The following is a 19,429-nucleotide window of genomic DNA, read 5'->3' on the forward strand; positions in this document are numbered from 1 at the left end:
TTATGCATGGCAGACACTATTAATTACTGCAAACCAGGCTATGCATACACTGACATTACGTAATACAGAACATACTATACATACAGTTATTGTTATACATACCTTGATATCGTTCTGGTGTTTTGTCTCTATCTCGCTCTTCTGTATCACTCTTTCAACTGTTATACGGTATGAGCATACAGTTTGCATATCTGGCAAGTCATCCTTATATACATCTATACCTGCAACATGTGGTTTACTGCCGCCAATTGGTGGTCCAGTGTGACTAATTACGTGCACTTCAGCTGTGCAGCTACTCCATTTGCCAATTACGTGGCAGCAGTGGGGTATAATTGAATCCTCCACCTGGGCGTTGGCCATTTGCCCTGCCTCTGGGGAGACGGCCTGTATTGTGTTTTGTTGTGTGTAATTGGAACTGCGTTGTGTAGAGCCACGTCTATTTTGGGGTCATGTCCCCCGTGGATTGTGTGTGACAGCTTGAGTATGTGGTTCTACCTGTGACTGTACCTGTCATCCCACCCGTCTGATAAAGGACTATTGCAAACACCTGTAACATCGCCATTTGTTTCGTTATACGATGGATACAATTTTGCATGGCGCCTTTAAATGTCTCTCACAAGGTATGTCAATGGTTCAGCAGATGTAATTGACTAACTAGATGTTTGGGTTGTGGTTACAGTCTGTATTGCTATTGTTTACAGTGTGGGGGATGTAGGCAGGTGTACATAGCATATACGGTTTTGTGGGGCTTGCATTTCTACGTAGTCCATATATATGTGTGCGGGCCCCTTCCCTAATTACAATGCTATCACTTAATAGACTTCTATTACAGGAATTTACTTTGGGCCATTGTTATTTGGTTTCTATATGATATGCTGGTGCAGTTGATACTTCCATACCTCCGGATGTACGGCGATATGTGCAGGGATATTTGTAAATGAATGCTATCCCGTGTATGTCTGCCCCAGATATTTGCAGTCATTGCAGTGGTGTTGGTGTCAGACCCTCTGTCACATGGCTTGCCACCTTTTCATATGGCCATAGTTGGACACTTGTTGGTCACACAGTGGTGTTTACAGGCTGACATATGGCCACGGTCAGTACACAGGATAGCACATACTTTTATCCTCATTACATACCTATTGCTCTTGGTCCTTCACTACTTATTGGTTTGCATGTAACATTTCCGTTTCTTACATACAGGCATGAGTATTTCCTGCAACTATTGCATATTATGTGGGACATACTAATGTCCTACACTCACGGACAGTTGCCCTTTCTAATGTTTCATGTCAGGCCACACCTGCCCAGGGGGGGCTGTCCTTCCCAATGTGGGACAGGTGTTTACCACATGACTATGGATAGCTATACCCACACCTACCGTAATCATCTACCTCCGAGTTGCCACCTACAGACACACTATGTGGACACACACACACACTTTAGTCACATGAAAACACATATGACATCTTCAACACACACATACACAGGCTACATCACTCACAACCACAGTTGTACACGGTACCTACATGGACCGCACCGCAATACAGCAGTGACTACATGTCCTTACTATCGTCCTATTGCTCGCGGTTCTACTGTTTCAGAACTATGTTCTTTCTTTCTTTCATCCTCCTGGTTATGCATGTCGGTGTGTGACACATTCCATAGTTGGTGGTATCCTGTTTATTTGCACCTCAAAGGTGTTTAGAATGTCATCGACCTATCTATATATTTGCAGATGCCAGTGACCCCTTGTATATCGACATATATCACACTATCGCCCTTTCTATCTGTATTATATATGTGTAGATATATATATATATATATATATATATATATATATATATATATATATATATATATATATATATATATATATATATATGTATGTATATATATATATATATATATATATATATATATATATATATATATATATATATATATACATATCTCGGACAGGGGTGGTGACAGGCATGCTACGCCTTTCATTGTGTGTTTGTCAGTGTATACTGTGTTTCTTGGACTCCGCACGTTTGTGTCTGTACCTGTCACATTACACACCTGCCATAGGTTAAGATTACCTCCCATCCCACTTTGCGAGGGACAATCCCTCTTTGTGCAGTTGTGTCCTGCGAAATATTTGTGAACATAGCAAATGTCCTGCAACTTTGGGACAAACATATTCCCTATAGTTTATGCCATAGTTGCATGACACACTTATTCTGTATCTGACCCACCTACATGTTACAGGACACGGAACACGTACCTGCGACCATTACTAGACTATAAGCCTTTTATCTATGCAAAACACTGTTGTCCTGGTTTTCGTCCTGGCCGGGTGTGTGTCATCCTGCTGACATCTAGCGTATGTCCCACATTGGTCATTTGAACTGTGGCAACCCCACCGTATGTACATCTTGCCTGGCAATAGTGTTGGGTGATTGCGTACATGACTGCCTGTTCGACTCCTGGCAGTGATCGTTTTACCCTTCAGAGCAGGTGCTATTTGTTCAGGGGTGACTAATGCTGGTGTCACCTGTTCTGTACATCATTGACCGTGATCTGCACAGTGGTCGGTAACACTTAGCCCTGTTTCGCGCATATCCGTATAGTCGTATTTAAACATCGCTTACCAGCTGTGGGCAACGCTTATTCCCGCCAACGTGTGCTACACATATTCTGATGACCTGCATCCGGAATGCATTACCCGTGCCGTTGGGATTATGTTACATCCCTTGCGGGATGTGGGACTGGGAACATGCACGACAGTCACTGCATGTACCACTTGGACATCTGGGGGTTGTACACGAATTATGTCAATTGGTATGTGCAGTACACTACAGCAGTTACTCTACACTACACTCACATGGATGACTCCATTAGTTTACAACTTGATGGGTCCAGTTAATGGTATGTCCATGTGATGTTTACTGGCTGTACTCCAGCACTGGGTATGTATATCACAATTAGGTACACCCAATAATTTCCTACACCTTCATACGACCATGGATGCAGCATGCCGGGGTAACTAATGCCTGTCATGGGTACATCCCCTGCCTTGACACTACATCCATGATTACATTTTGTGGAGCCCCTCAGTAATGCGGCGGGTAATCCGTGATGACTGTGTGTAGGACAGTGCTTACACACATGTGCTCCCGCGATTGCCTCTGCTCCAGTATGCAACAGTTGCTTACTCGATGTTGTGGCGATGGGTGTCACTGTTTGCCCCGTTTGGTGTTTTGCCTCTGACAATCGGGCATGTACCTACTGATGTACCTGGGAACCTATACACACAGCACCGACAGATGCTGATGGGCACATCTACTGTTCAGGTGTTGACAGTTCTGTGTTCCCATGGCTGTTGTGTGTACAATGCTTGAGGGCTGCCTATGTAGGATTCCACAGTGGGCCACCTATACATCACAATTTACAGGTAGTCATGTTTGTGTGCCATCCATGTTACTGTGTGCAGGTAGGGAGGGGTGTCAGTCTGTGGGAGCCTACACTGTCAAGGTATGTGCTATACGTTCCCTCTTTGCCAAGGCGTAGGCATATTGGGCATGCCTTTGTCTGCCTACTGGGTCTGGCACAGTGTGTCCGTGGCCTGGATCCCTCTGTGCCTGTGTTGGCCTTGGCACTTGCAGTGGGCTGTGAGGCCCTCCCCCATTATGACCCTGCTGCAGCTGTTTCCGCAGGATCATATTATGTAGCATGCACATACTATGAAGATGTGGGCACATGTGCCAGGAGACTACTGCAAGGTTCCACCAGATGTGTCCAAGCACCAGAACCATGATTTCAGCATCCTGAACACATGCTCTATGATGATTCTGGTTTGTGCGTATGCCTCATTATGGCGTTCTTGCATTGCTGTGTGTGCATTTCTGATGGGGGTCATCATCCACAGCTCCAGTGCATAGCCAGCATCCCCCAGAAGGTGACCTTGTGGGATGTCCCCCCTGACAAATACCTGATACAGCTGTGAGGCATGCCAGATATGGGAGTCGTGGTAGCTTTCAGGGCTGCTAGCACACACATCCATGATAATGCCCTGGGCATTGCACACGACCTGGCAGTTGATGGAGTGGAATCCCTTGCGGTTTATGTAGTGCCTACCATACTCACCGGGTGGTGACTTAATTTGTATGTGCGTGCAGTCTATCGCACCCAGTACCTCTGGGTAGTTTGCCACATGATGGAAGTGACGCATATTGCTGGCCAACTCCTCCAGAGTTTGGGGGAAGTGTATATGAAGAAGAGACTAAGCCAGCAACAAGTGAGCCATGAATAAAATGTAGTTTATTAAAACTACTTAAGACTTCATGAAAAGCTTAATAAACAGACCGGTTTCGGCCTGGATTTAACCTGGCCTTCTTCAGTGTATAACAGAAAAAAGCTTACCAAGTGAAAAGAGTCTTATATAGTAAAGCAAAACATATGATTGGCTGACAAAACACATCCTAGTCATTAAACTCATGAATATTCATGTTACACTAAGTAATATTTATACATCACACTAAAAAAATTTTATTCATAAATATTCATTAAGCCCTGGATTAAATAGGGCACCAAGTTTGGTAATCCATTTCTTTTCTTTTGCATTGAGTTTGTGATGCCATCCAGATTTATGGGTTCGATCTCCAATGAGTTTATCAATAATAATGAAATGAAACTGAGCTGTTTGATGTTTAAGTGTGTGTTTATATAAAGCATTGGAGGTTCTTTTACATTTAATGTCACTCAAGTGCTCTGACATGCGTAGTCTGAAAGGCAGAGAGGTCTGACCTATATAAAAAGAGTGGCAACTACAACAAGCCATATAAATAGCCCAGTCAGTGTTACAATTAGCAAAAAATCGAATGTCAAATACTGTGCTACTATTTCTGCTACTGAATTCTTTAGATTTCAGAATATGTTTACAGTTACTGCAATGACCACAAGGGAAACAGCCAATAAGTTTGTCACCCATAATAGTGGTCTGATATAACTGAGGTAGTACTGAATCAGAATGATATTTGTAGTGATTAAAATGTGCTGCTAGGTTTTTTCCTTTACGAAAAGAAAAAGAACATTTGTTGGGAATTATGGTATTAATATTACCATCCGCCTTCAGTATGTTCCAATTATCCTTGATTATGTCCATAAATCTGTTAGTATTTCTACCAAATGTAGTAGTGAAACGTAATATATTTTTTGACAAAGATTTCTTCTTATATGTCAATAGGTCATGTCTATGTAGACCCGAGGCATGGTTTTGGGCCATGGTAACATACCCTGAACTGTAACCCCTATTCATGAATCTATAGTATAGATCCTGAGAATGATGTTTGAAGCTAACATCATCCGAGCAATTACGTCTAATTCTGATAAACTGTGATTTTGGAATGTTTCTAGCTATATGTTTTGGATGATAGCTGGAGGCATGGAGTAAGGTGTTGTATTGGGGAAACTTTCTATATACTTCAGTAGTCAAGGTATTATCCTGATTTCTTGTGACCAGAACATCCAAAAACGTTATTGAGTTCTGGTGATAAGTAATAGTAAATTGTATTCCCCATTTATTATCATTTAAATATTCCATGAATTCATGAAGATACTCAATGTCTGATCTCCACACCATCCAGCAATCATCCAAATACCTACGCCAGATATCTATCTCAGGCAGAAACAGATTATGAGTATCATCATATATCATAATCTCCTCAATGCATGCCATAAATAGATCAGCATATATGGGGGCAAAAGATGCCCACATTGCTGCCCTTTGATCTGTAAATAACATTCCTTATCATAAAAGAAGACATTTTAGTAAATATGTGCTCAGTGAGATTAATCAAAAAAGTGTTGAAACCAGGTTGATAGATGTTTGACTTGTAAAGCCAGTATTCAATGGCATCAAGTCCAGCCCAATGAGGGATGTTGGTGTATAGTGAGCTTACATCTAATGTACATAGCCACCAATTCTCCTCTAACTGCATGTCATTAACAATGCTTAAAAATTGGGTGGTATCCTGTATCCTAGATCTAGCCCATGGAAGTAATGGTTTTAAATACCTGGTCAAAAATTCAGAAAGGGGCTCAGTGAGTGATCCCATACCCAATACAATGGGTCTACCTGGTGGATGTAAAGGATACTTATGTATCTTTGGCAAAAAATAAATATATTGTCTAGCAGGATCAGTGATAGTTAGATGACTTAAAGTTTTGGTTGTAATGATCCCATTGTCAACCGCAGAATGCAAAAAGTTATCAATTTGATGTTTAAACACAGAGGTGGGGTCAAGTGGCATTTTAGTATAATATCGAGCATCACCCAATTGCTTGTGAGCCTCAATATCGTAATCACTCCAGTTCATCACCACCACCGCTTCGCCTTTGTCTGCACGAAGAATAACAAGATCTTTGTTTTGTGCTAGTTCATTTAAACAAGATAACTCTTTGTCAGTCATGTTATTTGGCATGGGTAGACAAGTATTAGATTCAAAATGTAAATCACTAAGTACACTGCGTAGAAAAAGATTTACAGTAGGGTGCATAGGAGGTGTGAATGAGGAGGCATGATATTTAAAGATATCCATTTGTTGCTGTTGTTCTTCCCCCTTATCCTGAAAAAACAATTTAAGGTTAATGAGTCTACAAAATGTAAATAAATCCTGTGCAAAAGTGTCTTCAGGCACAAAAAAGCCAGGTATAAAAGATAAGCCTTTATTCAATAAAGATGTTTGTTCAGGTGTTATTACAGTACTAGAGATGTTACAGACATTATTGGTGACAACATTATTTACTTGTTCGTTAATACTTCCATAAGATTCTGTAGACTTGTAACCCTTCTTGTGTTTCCTGCCTCCTCTCCTCCCTCTGTGTAGCCTAAAGGGGATGTGTAGTTTTTACGTTTAGGAGTGGGAGACTCCATGGTGTGCTGTGTTTCTGTGTCAGTACCTGATGATGTATCATAATCAGTGGTGTCAGTATGATTACCACGTCCTTTTAAAATAGAACGTGGACGTTTCCTTTTGGAACTAGATGTATTTTTGTTATGCATCTCTTGAAATCTAACATGTCTAGTATATTTAAAGGGTTGCCCCCTCTCATAATCTGACTGATCACGAGAGAATTTTTAAAGTTTTCTTTCCTTGAGATGAGCATCAAAATTTAACAAATCTGAACTCAGTTTAGATAATGATGCAGAAAAAAATGTATCATTCTGATACTGATTACAGTCTTCTATTGATTGTAACACCTTAGAGGTTTCTTTATCAATAATCCTAGTGTAATATTTTGACAGAGATTCAACAAACTTCATTGAGCATTCTTGTTGAATGGATGACCATTCCGTAGTTAGAATATCATCAGGGTCAGCTACTAGAGGTTGAATTTTGACTCTCAGACCTCTAGGACTAATGCCTTTAGCCAAATAAGCTTTAAGTAATTTAAGGTGCCAAACAAAAGATCTTAAAGTTTTCATGTTTTTGTTTAAATCATTAAATAGTTTTTCACATCGTTGTTCCGGTTTTATGGAACTGGTATTTGTTGAACCTTCAGAAACCTGACCAATACCGAATGGTGCAAGGTCATCCCTATCGGATGATAAATCCAGAAGTATTTTATTTAAATCCATTATTAATGTGAGTTCAATAGTATATAGATATGAAAGCAACCACGCCCTGTATATAACAAAAACCATACAACAATCGGACAATAATGGCAATATTTCAGTTTGTGCAATATTTTACAAACAATAGCCACGTCCAATACAGGACAATAATGGTATAAAAAATAAATTAGAGTGAGTGAATACTGTGACAATCCAATGCACAGTATCAAACCACTTTAACAGGTCAAATGTTGAGCACCTTAATTCTGGAGATATATTTATGCTAGTATAATCGGGGCAATAATATATAGTTTTAAAGGTCCGAGAGACAAAACCAAAAAATATTAGTAATCAGACCCTGAATGATATAAAGAGCCCTAGTAATATGGACAGATTATATATGTTGTATCATACAAAAAAGTACATTTATAGTACTTAAAACAGATATGGTCATAAATATATTTATGTATAGGCTACTAAATAGTATTAGGATAAGTGACAGGATATAGATAGTATACTTGTTCAGAACATACTAATATCCAGATATGAATAGAAATTCACATAAGCTTAAATATTGTTGTTATTTCAACATATACAGTATTTAGATATTAATTCAAACTGATCTTCAAATATAAGTAATAGTAGCACAGTATTTGACATTCGATTTTTTGCTAATTGTAACACTGACTGGGCTATTTATATGGCTTGTTGTAGTTGCCACTCTTTTTATATAGGTCAGACCTCTCGGCCTTTTAGGCTACGCATGTCAGAACACTTGAGTGACATTAAATGTAAAAGAACTTCCAATGCTTTATATAAACACACACTTAAACATCAAACAGCTCAGTTTCATTTCATTATTATTGATAAACTCATTGGTGATCGAACCCATAAATCTGGATGGCATCACAAACTCGATGCAAAAGAAAAGAAATGGATTACCAAACTTGGTGCCCTATTTAATCCAGGGCTTAATGAATATTTATGAATAAAAATTTTTTTGTGTGATGTATAAATATTACTTAGTGCAACATGAATATTCATGAGTTTAATGACTAGGATGTGTTTTGTCAGCCAATCATATGTTTTGCTTTACTATATAAGACTCTTTTCACTTGGTAAGCTTTTTTCTGTTATACACTGAAGAAGGCCAGGTTAAATCCAGGCCGAAACCGGTCTGTTTATTAAGCTTTTCATGAAGTCTTAAGTAGTTTTAATAAACTACATTTTATTCATGGCTCACTTGTTGCTGGCTTAGTCTCTTCTTGATGGTCTTGCCATTTGCCGTGCAACTCCCTACGTGCAGGGGAACTTTGTTCTGATGGAAGTGTATATGCTCATTGGCATGTGGTAACATGGCGTCCAGGAACTGGTGTAGTACCCTGGATGCCGATGTCTGTGAGATCCTCATTATATCTCCAGTTGGCCTTTGAAAGGTACCTGTGGCTAGTATTCGCAAGCTTACACATACCTTCGTGTCCACTGGGATGGGTTCCTCTCTGTTGTTTCTGGTTCTCAGGTGTGGCCAGCACAGCTCTACTATTTGCTGTAAGATGTCCCTGTCCACCCTGTAATGCTCTACTATCTCCAGATCATGTAGCCCATGGTAGGTTACCCTTGGTCTGAACACTCTTCTCCTCCTCCGAGACCTATGGTGGTTGTCGGCACTATCCTCCACAACACCATCGGTCTGTAACACATGCTGATGAATCACAGCTATGGCAGCTCCCAACATGTACATTTTAAAAGTTCCCCATCTGTTTACACCTATGGTGCGGTGTTTGGGAATACACAGGTGTGTATTGGGTGCTTTCACACTTTATACTGTTTTGCTGTGAACACTGATGATGTCATAGGGTGTGTATGCACGATCGTGGCTACAGGGTATCTTCTGTGTTTTATTTATGAAACCACTATTGTGCTGCCTTTGGTGTTGCATTACATTTGGATGCCGTGAATTACTTCCTGCCCTTCCATTTACATTTGTGCACGTTACACCTACCATTTGCTGGCATGCATCCAGCTGCCTGCTTTCATTTGTACTTTCCTAGACCTGGCTTATCTTGCGTAATGTGTGCTATTGCCGATCTACTGTGGGTTTGCTTTGCTCTGCTATGACAGTTCTCCTATCTTTGCATTCCAGGTCCTCCACACCTTTCTTTGCAATCCTATGCCTCCCCTATCCTGTTTTGCAGGTTTCTGCATGCAGGCTTATTTACAGCCGTCGATTGGCTGCCGTGTGTTGATTGGTGTTAATTGCTCATTAGTACGCCAATTACCCCGCTTTGGCATTTCCTTCTTTTCTTCCCCTGACCTTCCTGTTTGTGCTATTGTTCGTGGCGCGTGCATCCGCTTACCGGGTTTCGGGCATGAGTTCATCCCCATACACATGCGCTTTCGGGCACCATGTGGGCTCTCAGCTAAACGGTTCTATACCCTCCTCCCCACCCCTGTCCTTCAACTTTGCTTAGCAACGGCCAGGCCAGATTTGCATTGCTCCAATCTGCTTACTGATATGGTGGCACACCCCTCTGCTGATGTCATGTATCACCTTTGATACATTCCTCGGTGTTATAGCACTGCGCCGTCAGGTACATCCTTAATCTGGCGGAAAGTTTGCGATTCAGCATTACCTGCCTAATTTGCATGGCATTGACTACTAATTCATAGTTACAGCACCGAACACTGTTGCGGGCCCCTGGCAACCCTTGCGCCTTGCTTGTGGTGTGCCATGCCTACCATTGCATATTATGGTGCAATCCTAATTTGTCTTTCATTGCGATTTTCTGCCATTTTTATATATTCCCTTTGTATTCCTGTTTGCACACACATGCCCTGTGGTTGTACTGTATGTTACTGTGGACATGACATTAAATGTTTTTTAGGTGTTGTGTATCTTTTCTTGTGCCATTGGCTGTGTATTTGTCTATTGGCATATGTTAACTTTGTAATACATGCGTGTGGTCTGCTTCCATAACTCCGATGTTCTGTTTGGGAAAATGTAAACCGTGTTTTTTGGTTTACATTTCCATGGGCTTGCGCTACGCCTGCACCACTTCGTGAATCACTGTATGCCTTCATTAGCATGGTGGGACACTGCGCATGGGGTGATTTGCATACCTATGCCGAGGGCTGCATAGCTCTGGCGTATGCCGGTAGTGCACGTGGGATTGGTTCGTACCTGAATCGCTCGGCGGACATATTTGGCATTATGCCACCTACGCTACGCCTGCACCTGGCGCAAGCTTCATGAATCCGGGGGTGAGTCTTAATGGCATGGAAACATTAAGGTTTATTTAAAAAGATTTATAGTTGAATCATTCTGTTTTTATTCCATGCATGGCAAGACTGCTTTCCACACTGTTTTGCTTTTTGTTATTTTCATGATGTGACCATGTGACTCCCCAGTATTTTTACATGCTAAACCACATAGTCTGCTTCTATCAGAAGTTAGGCTACAGAATAAGCAGTTCCCTCTATCTTTTAAATAATTCCTTAGTTATGTTTTATAAAGGGTTAAGGTTATTATCCACAAGGTTTTTAATTTCTGTTGTAAGAATAACCCTCATAGATTTACATGTATTACTAAGGGCAGTGTTCATAGTCTGGGGCTTCACATTTTTGTAGTGGTGATCCACAAAGAGTTGCCTTATGTGGTTATGCAAATCCCAGAGTTTCAGGATGACTATGGAAATGCGAAGGACTTTTTGTGAAGATGCACCCCTGTCACAAAAGTGAGGCATGATTAATGCATAAGTGATAGGGGGACAATCACTATGCTATCATTGGGCTTTACATGTATACATATGAGTTTGATTTATACATATGAATCTATAATGAAATCATTTGCATACAAAGTGTATAAATAGCCCTGAATTTATACCAGAAAGCAGAAGTTTTCAGGGAGAATATGGAGATGCAAGAGGAGCTTAGTTGGTGCTTCACCATACCTGGGCATTTTTACTAAAGGGGTAACTCGGGTCAATGTTTCATTTTGATGCTTGTGCATACCTGGACATGTTACTGAATAGGTTGCTCAGGTGAAATGCTTTATTTTAATACTTGTACATCCCCATAGAAATTACTGAAAGGGTCACTTGGGTTAAATGCTTCATTTCAGTGCTTGTTTATACCTGGACATATTACTGAAGGGGTTTCTTGGAGAAATGTTTCATTTTAGTACTTGTGCATACTAGGGCATGTTACTGAAGGGTGTTACTTGGGGAAATGTTTCATTTTCTTCCTTGTGCATACTGGGGCATGTAACTGAAGGGGTCACTTGGGTGAATGTTTCATTTTAGTGCTTGTGCATACTACGGCATGTTACTGAAGGGGTCACTTGAGTGAATGTTTCATTTTGGTGCTTGTGCATACTACAGCATGTTACTGAAGGGTAAATTGGGTGAAAAGGAGGCTAGGTGGCAGATCAAGCTCAATGCCTCAGTTCACCCAGGGCTTAATGAAACTATTTTCATCAAGCCCATATTGGAAAACAGTGAGTAGTTAGGACGGTTTTGAGGCACATGCACTGGGATATGGTGATAGTAAGGATGGTTTTATACTTTTATATTAGTGATTAATGGAACAGTAAGTTTTTTATAACTGTTATGGTTGATATTTATGTGTTTATTTGTATCCAAATGTTTATATATATATATTTGATGATGTATGTACAAAATACAGGAAGTTTTAATAGCTATGACATGATCTTTTTAAAAAGGCGATTGACAAGGAAATTAAGCACTGAGCACTTTAAATTTTGATTTATCCATGTAATTGAAATGAGCTGAAGTAGGAGATTGGTTGATGATTATATTTAAGCTGCCTGTGGCAATAAATAATTGTTCTGATGAAGTCTACATGGAGTAGATGAAAGTGCTTAACTCGTATGTAAAAGACAGCGTATTTTTATTTATATTTTTATACTTTTTTTATTATTTTATAAATAAACTGATTTACCGGAATATTGGTTGGTGTGCAGTGCAGTTATATGCGGAGTCTGTGAACAGAAACTGGTGGTTTTTTTTGTTATTTGGTCGACTATTCCAGACACATACAGTGTTCATGTTACTGAAGGGGTCACTTGAGTGAATGTTTCATTTTGGTGCTTGCACATACTAGGGAATGTTACTGAAGGGGTTGCTAGGGAAAATAATTAACTTGAGTGTCAGGGAAGTTTTTATGCATACATCGTCAGACTGCTGAAGTCATCACAAGTCAAAATAATTTATTGTGTTATTTTAGTGCTTCTGCATATTTAATAAAAAACTAATGAGTGGGTTGCTAGGATAAGTAATTCATATGTGTGTCAGGGAAGTGTTTGCACATACTGGGCCAAACAAGTTCATTGATTGTAACTTCAATATCAAAGGCAAAACACCACATTTTTACAAGGGACATGAATACCGCAGGGATGTTGGACTATGAATTGAAAAAAACTGCTCATTAGCATACTACACTTTACTTTTGTCATTCACATCTCATTATTTTGCAGCATTTGACAGTAGCTTAATTGGCCTCTCTGAATCTTGCCTTTGTACTCTCATTTGTAAGCATGAGGAATGCCCCCTAGTATTTGTGCGTGACTATGAATTAACTGGTTTACTATTAGAATTTCAAATCAGCTTCAGTCAACCATTTAAAGTATCAACCCAAAATGCTGAAATTCAAAATGCCGAAAAGTAAACTATAGCAAAAATGAATACATCGACCACTGTGGTTCGATGTATTCAACATAGCAGGAGGTGATGTCACTCACCTTCTGCTATGCACATTAATCTACTGTTGAAGTCTACAGTCAACGATGTGTTAATTCTACTATTTTGCAGGTGAGCTATCCCCTCCTGCACCCCCATTGTGGGGGGCTGTTCCCCCCACACCCCATGCACATTAAATATACAACTCTGAGATCACACTACAGTGAGGAAATGGGCTAATTCCCTGTTCCTCACATAACCATGACCTCCCTGCCCAATGTTGACCCCAAATCATCAACCTACACTACCTGTTTGCTGTAGTGTGGTCAATCGATTTTTGTTCAGCATTCTGCCAACTTGGAAACTGCAAGACGGCCAAATGCCAGTCGACCAATGCAGTTTCCAAGTTTTGATAGCAAACCGAATTAAACCAAATGATTCCAGTGTAGGCAACTGTACAAACATTCTCTAGTATAATGGAAAAGACAAATACTTCTCTGTATTTTTAAACTGGATATCCTTCCCAATGTATGAACAATTTTTAATACAGTAGGCATTTACTCCTTGGAGTAAACATTCATAATACTCCATCGTCTGCAAACAATGATAATGACAATTACACTTCCCAAGAATTTAATGGATGTACATTGTAGATTTTGTCTAAAATTTACCTAAAATAATTTTGTCTAAAATTTTCTGCCAGTGTTTCAACTACTAGCATAAATAAAATGGTTGAAAGATGACACCTTTGTCTTTTACCATTACTTCATTTAAAGGATGAAGCAATTTCTTCATTAGTACTAATCTCAGGTAATAATACTTAATACAACACTTGACATCTAGGTAGAAAAGATCATTTAATTCCAAAGGCCCTGTTCTGAAAAAAGTAACATTCTAATGAGTCAAATGCTGTCTATAGATCCAAAAAATATGGAGTCATTGGTGTTTCATTTGCATATGAACATTTCTTCATATTCAACCACAGTCTAATCAATCCAATCCCTTCACTTTCCTTTTACAAAACCTTGCTGTCTATTCTTTATCAAATTAGGTAAATTATTTCATAATCTTGTAATGTATAGGTATTGCATTTCCCTTTATCTACATTTTACCAGTTATAACTCTTATTATAAGTAAAGGTTGTGATTTCAATCACTGTCACTTTTCTTATAGATTTAGAAGTACTATTGCAATTTGGCTTATCATAATGGGTTGGATTGTAAGAGTTGGTTGCGCCCTTCCAGTGTTTTTTCATTCTTCTGCAACTCTGTAGGTGTTATATGTAAGTTAAGGGGCTTGGCCCCAGCAAAAACATTTTCCTGTTTCTTTTTTCATATATATATTTTTTGAGTTATTCTGAGACAGATGAAATGTATTTAGATTAGTTGTGTTAGATCATTTGTGTTTAGATGTTCTGTGTTTTAGATCAAGTGGCACATACTCAATAAAATCTTTCCGTGCTGAGAACTCTCTTTTGTGGGATTTACTATACAGATTTGCTACTCAGATCTCCAAACAGTGAAACAAGACCTCTGGTTAACAACATTTTCATATGGTTGTAAACTAGGCATGGTTGTTAAGTGACACTCTGACACTGAAATCTTGCAGAATAAATTCTTCCAGATAAAATGTCGGAGTAACAAAAATAGGCACAGACCAAACGGTAAATTGTGTAGTATCATTAATTCTAATACACAATGCCTACCATTGTCATACTAAATAAACAAAAGACCATTGCAAAACAACAATGTAGTTAAGGACCTAGGAACTTGGGCAGATAATTCCCTCTCTTTTGACTGTCATGTGACATTGGTTGTGAGGAAATCCTTTCACAAAGGAATATCGTCATGGTCTAAACAGGTAATCACTCCTCTGTACTCTCACTAAGCATATGAAAGAAAAAGACCCAAATGTTCCTCACCAAGAATATCATGGGTCTTAGCTATCAAGATATGCTGGAAACTCTGCTCTTAATTCAGTATCTTATAGACTCTTAGGTTTACAGCTATAAAATAGGCTAGCAGCCCTTGTGGACCATTTTAGGCCTAGTTGTTTTCCTCTTTCAAAGGTGAGAATCAAACTTTATAATTGGTGACTGTGGGGTAAACACTTAACCATTATATCAATCCAACCCCATTATGCCATCTCTCAACACTTTTGAGGGACAATCTCCATCTTGCTTACCACAACATTAGAGACCCAGTTGTTCTGGATTTCCTGTATCTCCACAAGTCCAGTGGCTCAATCTGTACTAGAACCATAGACCAAAAGGTTTAATTTCATTACCTGTAATCTGGAAAAATGTGTTCATGAAAAATGGTATGTAAAAACCTTCATGGATGTTTTGACTTTCTAACTTATAAATTCCCCAGTGTATCTCAAAGCATATTATTTTCTAAAAGGGCAATAATCTCATGAATTCTCAACAGCTTTATGAATGTTATTAAAAGTAAGAAATAAATTGTGTAGTCTACTTATAATTCCCATAGTAGAATATTTCCTGTGGAACTATTATGGGAAGCCTCCTATATTCTCTTGGTGTTCTATCTCATTCACAGTTTAATGCTAAATTAAAATGTCCACCCAAAAGAACAACAAATATTTGACTAATCATTGTAACTAAAGCATTATACAATTCAAACAACCTGCATTGTCTTCATTAGTGCTTCAATGAATCCCAATGATTATATTACCTTTCTCACTATTACCAACCTTCCCTTTCCATCTGCTCTTTCTTTGTCCTTTAAACAAATAAGAGATTTCTCTATTAAAATAGCAAACTCCTTGTTTGTTGAGATTACACAGGTTAGAAGCACTAACCGCCAGATTCTCAAAAGCTTGTATGGAGTGCAAGATTGGTGCAGGAACTCAAGCAGGCAACATGTCTGCTGTGCGATTCAGGAACAGCCTGCAGGGGCGTGCACTAATCATGCATGGACTAAGCCCTGGTATGCAAATCACCGCATTTGCAGGTGCATTCCATACAAATGAGGTGATTTTGCAATCCAGGAAGCTTGCAATAGTCCGTGCAAGACTATCACTATCTGCAGAAATGTACTCGGTTAGTAACCGAGTACATTTCTGCAGAATCCAAAACGGAGCTGTGACAGCCCCAAATAAAGGCTGCATATCATGTAGTAAGCATGCCAATGGCCAAGTATAAGGCAATTGGCATTGCAAACAAAACAATAAATACAAAATTCAAACTTTTTTTTTTTAGCTAATCTCAGCAGTTTAAGCGTAGGGCAGTGGCGAGCAAATGGGATTGAAAGGAAAATAATAAAATAAACCAAAAATAAGCAGTCTAACTAAAATCACTATTCTGCCATGCAAGTCAATGGCAGGCAGAAAACAACCTGGCCAATGAGTAGTGGTTGCTATGGGGAAAGGCTCAGTGTGAGACATGTAACTATGCATTTGCAGGCAATGCTATGTAAATGAGGGGAAGGATAGTGAATCTCAGTTTTCCTCAGCGTGTGAGTCAGGTCCCATCAGTGTAAGAGTAGGAATAGCTTGGTGCAAGCCTAAGAGTTAGGTGGCATCATGGGGGGGGGGGGTGTGCAGGCATACTGTAAGCAGATTGGAGCCCTGTGGCTTGGGTTTGCTCCTAGCTTAGCACAGCTAAGCTAGGGGGTGTGTCTAAATCTGCCTAGCACTCTTTACAAAGTCTAAGTGGGTGTGCGCACTGCGCACCGGGTTTACAGGAAGAAAAAAGAAGTTAAACCAGGAAATAGCAGCAGTGTGCACATTTGAGTACTCTGCACGGCCCGCACATGGGCTTAAACAGGAAGGCAATGGGAAGGGAAAACAGCAGTAGGAAGGTAATCAAGGAGAACTAGCTTAGCTGGCATGTGAAATGTATCAGAATCAGCCAATTACACAGGCAGCAGACCAGCCCAGCCCAGAACACTACTATAAACTAAGCAAACACCTTCCCCTCTAGTTTTTCCTACACTCTACACCACTGGTGTATACAAGCAGGGAACGTTTAACACGCACAACAGCAAAATGATAGGGGCTGCAATAGCTATCATACAACTTGTGGAAGATACAGAGGTTGGTGAGGATGTGAATGCTGTTGACCAACCCACAGTGAGGAGACGAAGAAGAATGTACAGACCCAGGGTAACCTACCAGGGACTACATGAGTTGGTGATAGTGGAGCATTATAGGGTGGACAGGGACCTCCTACAGCAAATTGTTGAGCTGTGTCAGCCACACCTGACACACAGAACTAACAGAGGGGAACTCATCCCAGTGGATACCAAGGTATGTGTATGCCAAAGAATACTAGCTACAGGTACCTTCCAAAGGCCAACTGGGGATATGATGGTGATTTCACAGGCATCAGCATCCAGGGTACTCCACCAGTTCCTGGATGTCATGTCAGCACATGTCAGTGAGTATGTATATTTTCCCCAACACCTGTGAGGTGTTGGCCAGCAATATGCAACTGTTCTACCAAATAGTAGCGGTAGTGGGTGCTATAGACTGCATGCACATATGCATCAAAGTACCATCCCATGAGCGGGATAGGGTCTACATCAACTGCAAGGGCTTCCCCTCCATCAACTGCCAGGTCGTATGTGATGCCCAGGGCATAATAATGGATGTGTGTGCTGGCTGCCCTGGAAGCTATCACAGTTCCTACATCTGACATCTGACACAGCTGTATCAGAGATTTTCCAGTGGGGACATCCCTTACAGTCACCTAGTGGGGCATGCTGGATATGCACTGGAGCCGTGGCTGATGACACCCATCAGAAATGCACACACACCTGAACAAGAACTCCATAATGAGGCACACACACAGACCAGAATTATAGTAGAGTGTGTGTTTGGGATGCTCAAGTCATGGATCTGGTGCCTGGACACATCCGGTGGAGCCTTGCAGTACCCAACAGCTGCATGTATCCAAATTGTCCTTGTATGTGCCATGCTACAGCTGCAGCAGGAACAGCATGGGGCAGAGCCATACAGCCCTCCACCATTGCCAAGGCCTGCACAGACACAGAGTGACTCAGAGGAGGAACAACCGGAGCCTGCCCCAGTAGGCAGAAGCAGGCATGCCCAGTATGCCCTGGCCTTGGCAAAGAGGCAACACATAGCACATACACTGACACAGGAGGGACCCAGGGAATAACCCCTCTCTCCGACTCTCACATACAGTAAAAGGAATGCCAAATATTACACTACCTGTGCCTAACCATGTGTAGGGAGTGTACTATGTGCATCCAGCATAAGCAGCCTTGAAGCACCACCCTCAATACTGGGACACCCACAAGGTAAGTGACTCATACATGCCAGTCAGGGGGGGGTCACATACCCAACAACAATCACAGCCAGCAGGACAGGTGTAGACAAACACAAATAAAGACTGTGCTATGGCCTCTGAATGAGGCCTATGGGTAACCTCCCCCAGGCCTACACAGACAGACTACAGCAGGTCAGGCAGTGGGATGTCAGTTCTGAAGGGTAGGAAGTTAGAAACTAATATGTAGGTAATTAAAAACTAAGATCTGTAGTACACTGGTATGCCTCTAGCCAGCACAATAGGTAAGACTACAGCCAGAAATGGAGTACCCGACATACCAGTACAGTCCTAACAAATGTGTACAAGTGTCAGGTGTGGCCCCCCCCCCATCCGACACAGAAATATAATAACAGTCAGGTGTTCCCCCCAATCCTGTGTAGAAATGTAGAAATAGTCAGATATGCCCCCCTATCCTATATAGAAATGTAGTCAGAGTCAGGTGTGCCCTGCCCCCAATCCTGTGTAGAAATGTAGAAATAGTCAGGTGTGCCCCTCCATCCTACGTAGAAATATATTCACAGTGAGGTGTGCCCCCCCAATCCTGTGTAAAAATGTAGAAATAGTCAGGTGTGCCCCCCATTCTATGTAGAAATATAGTAACAGTCAGGTGTGCCCCCCACAATCCTGTGTAGAAATGTAGAAATAGTCAGCTGTGCCCTCCATCCTATGCAGAAATGTAGTAACAGTCCATGCCAAACACCCTGCAGAGACAGCATGCTACCTGTAGGTGTACAACACAAATGTCAGCACTCTAGTACAAACTACCTGGACTCAAGCCACACATTCAAATACAGACAGCCATACTGGGCATGCCCACAT

This window comes from Protopterus annectens, chromosome 6.part1 (genome assembly GCF_019279795.1).
Source record: "Protopterus annectens isolate FY-2018-M chromosome 6.part1, PAN1.0, whole genome shotgun sequence".
In the NCBI taxonomy this organism is placed as follows: domain Eukaryota; kingdom Metazoa; phylum Chordata; order Ceratodontiformes; family Protopteridae; genus Protopterus; species Protopterus annectens.